The following is a 3,780-nucleotide window of genomic DNA, read 5'->3' on the forward strand; positions in this document are numbered from 1 at the left end:
CCAAAGATGGTAACCTTCATATAAGCTCAGGAGGGCACTTATGTGTGCTTCATAAAACCCCAAGGGCAAGAGTCAAAACTACGTAGGTCCAATCCCTTATTCAACCACCGTGGTCGAGCTATGGCCGAACTCATCACACAAGGTTTGACATGACTTACACAACCCAATTTTCGGGCAGAACCACCATGGTCACGAGTGAGCGTATCATGTGTGTGCGCAGGACAATTTTCCTTGTCATGTTGCAGACCAAACCCATTTCATTGGAGAGTGAATCAATGCACAGGATAAGTCCTTATAAGGAGCCTTATTGTTAACTGATTCTTTCCTTATGCCCTCATGACCAGACTTGTGATCAAGAGCGAACACTCTTGTAACAAGTAGCCAAGATCAAGATAAAGAGATCAACAACCGAGGGGAAACTCGAGATGATGTAAGCTTTAGAGGTTGCATTCTTGAAAGGCCACAAGAAGTCGTACTTGATAAATGTTGGGATGATGAGCACTGGGATAGCATGGTAGGGCCAGTAATGTGGAGTAGGTTGGGATGATGTGGAAATCGTGCATTAGTTGGTGGAAGTACTAATCTTGTGTAAAGAAGGCTTATTGCGATGTTAGAAAGTGGAAGGTGGGACCCTCTTGGATAGTGAATCTACTAGCAGTGGACGAGAATATATTTGTTCCAAAGTCCATCTCCTGCAGGCAATAATGCGCAAGTGCAACACTCAAGGGAGTGCTGGGTTAGCTCATCACGGCGAGCAATATTTCCTATGCTATTGGGTATTCAATGCGGTTTAAGAGTACTATGATGGGGCCAGCAATCGCTTAGAAACTTCACCATACATGCATGGGCATGTAACGGGACAATTCTCGGGCCGGGAAAGGACTCCAGCGTCACCGGAAAATACTGACGCCACATGCAGGACCTCCAATGTCAGACGAAGTGGATGGGCGGGACAAATTGGGCGCGCGCCGAACAGTGGATCGATTTGAAATTTGAATTTCTCTGCATTCATTGTGAAAATTTACAATGTATCTGCTTTTCTCATTCTCGTTCTCATTCTCAGACAGACGTTCTCATTCTCAGACAGAGGGCACCAGAAAAAGCAAAACGATTCATCTGTAGCTGCTCTATGCCTTGGTCCTCATACTGTTCACATATATTTTTCTTGATATTTATGTGAACCACATGCACATATTTGGCTTTCTTGGCATTGAGTTTTGCATTTCTGCGGCTTGCAAACGCCCAGGCTTAACTGCGCAAGTGTTTAAGCATAATGAATGGGAAGCCATGGCCAAAAACAGCAGCGAGTTGTGCGGGACGAGAGAAGGATTCTTGGACAAAGATGAAGATCAGGTTGAGAATCCATGGCGTCAGATGATGTGGATAGGAGGCAGCTGCCTGCCCTCTAAAAGGTCATCTCACTGAGAAGCTCGACGATCGCAACAATTTCCGCAGAGGTTTCGCCCTCCGATTTTCCAACGATGTGCAGGACAAAACGCACATCTTGCCGTGGCTTCTGCCTTCCAAGGCGATCGATCTCCATCGCAGACAGCGACGGGTTCTGCTGGATCTGGTTGCTAATGCATTCAGCACCAGCCTAGCCTGGTTTCTTCGCATGTACCCCTTCGATTTCATCGACATTCACGCCTTCGAAGTCGATTCCAAGCTCCTGCAAAAGCCGAGCCCACTTGGTTTTGACGAAGAGTAACGTGGCACAGACGAATCCCTCCTCCCTCACTGTAAAGGCCACTCCCCAACCTCCGCACCAGCTGCACTACAGCTTTGTGTCAGACTGAGATGATAAAGCCAGCAATGTCATAAATATAACGAGGTTTATGAAAGGGGAGCTGCAAATGAAAGCGACTGATACGGTGGTTGTAAAGATGGACATCGAGGGAAGCGAGTGGCCGATTCTGAGGGGATGGCTCAGCGATCCAGAGATGCCTCTCATTGTGGACGAGCTCTTTGTGGAGGTTCACTACAATCACCCATCCATGTGGAACTACTTGGTAAGATCACCAGGCAAAATGCGAAAAAAGCTTCTTGCAGATCTCAGATGGCATGGCTTCTACGCCCACTTTTGGCCTTAACTCATTAACCTACCTCACGCCCTCCTTTCATGTTCACCGCTGTTGCTCTCTTTCCACTGACCATCTGCCATCTCTGATCATCAAAAGAAAGGAACAAGACATAATCACATGGAATTTACTGGCCTATTTTATTCTTGGAGGGATCTTATTTAGCTTTCTCTTTCGCTTTTATTTATATTTTTGCAGTTAGACACAGGTTGAAAATCATGCTAGAAAAGTGTTGGGCGTTTTGAATTGATAGAGCCAGTCTGCTTTTTATGATACTTTGTAAAGTAGAAAGTATGGGTAAGTTTGATTTAAGAAAAGTTCTGAGTTGATAGTTGAACATCCTTCAAACGGCACTGTAAATTTGGAGTTCACCAAAAATTGTAGCGTTTGGCTTATGGAATCTCTGACCAATTTAAAAGAAATTGTACTTTGATCAGAGATAACAGTTGAACATATTTAAAATAGATTATTATGGATAAGTAGTAAGAGAAACGGTTTAGCTTATGAAGGCTTAAGCAAATTAAAACAAATGGTAATCAATAATAAAAAAGAGAGAGAAATGATGATCATTGTGAAGAAAAGCGTTGCATGTCTTTATGCTTTTGAAGTCGTATATAGATGTTGTATTTGATATGTATTTAATATTAAATTTTAATTATAAAATGGGTTTATAATTTTTATTTTTAATTTATATATTAAGATAAAAGTGGAAGAAGATAAATCAGTTAAAATAAAAATAAGACCAAAAACAATTATGTGAGAGGGTGAAAACAATACAAATTAGATTAAAATATTATAATTATTTAAAAAATAAAATAAAAAATAAGATGTAATATTTAAAAAATAAAAGTGAAATTTTTTTATTATAATTTTTTATTATTAAGTTGTTGATTTTGAATTAAAAGAATAATGAAGAAGAAATAACATCTTATTATTGGTCTTCTACAAAATATTTTTAGTTTAAAATTAAATATATATATTAGGAATTTAAACACTAAGCATTTACATGTATAAATTTGAAAATATATTGATTTTGACAAAATGTCATTTTCATTTACATATACAAATTTGAAAATATCTTGGTTTTGACAAAGTGTCATTTTTCTAAGATTCATGAAACTTCCATTGTATAGAGCATCTCATTTAAGGATCATTCCTACCACATAGTTTCTCATTTCCTAAGATGATTCTATAGCATCTTAAGATGACCCTATAACATTTTGAATTTCTTGGTTGAAGAGAAATCCAAATTATTCTTCCAAGATAACTATGATAATACATTCTTCAAGCTATTTGTTAGGATATTTGTGATGATCTTATAAATTGAGTAATTAAGAAATTAGTTTATGGTCCTCGAAAGATTTCAAAAGATTTTTCTTTAGAATTAGGGCTTTAAATGTCACATTTAGGGTTTTTGGATTCTTTAATTAACTCTCAACAAATTAATCTCCAATAAAATTTTATAGAAACCCATATAAAATTCCATTATCTTTTCTTCACCCTCAAGAAATCCTCTTCCAACATGTGATAGACACCCCAATAAATTTCATTGTCGAAGTGTGTTTGAAGAAAAACCTTTGCCTCTTTCTTTAACTCCCAACAAATCCTCCTCAAACATGTTATAGAAACCCAAATAAAATTCCATCACCTTTCCTTACCCCTCAACAAATCCTCTTCCAAGATGTTATAGAAACCCAAATAA

At 38.4% G+C, this 3,780-nt stretch overlaps 1 pseudogene; it reads left to right on the forward strand.

Annotated features, from left to right (window-relative positions):
- Positions 1-1,026: 1,026 nt before the first annotated feature.
- Positions 1,027-2,090, forward strand: LOC149210167 (uncharacterized; annotated as a pseudogene).
- Positions 2,091-3,780: the final 1,690 nt, after the last annotated feature.

This window comes from Pinus tabuliformis, chromosome 1_2 (assembly GCF_031772625.1).
Source record: "Pinus tabuliformis cultivar Carrire ecotype Pingquan chromosome 1_2, CPIR1, whole genome shotgun sequence".
NCBI lineage: Eukaryota > Viridiplantae > Streptophyta > Pinopsida > Pinales > Pinaceae > Pinus > Pinus tabuliformis.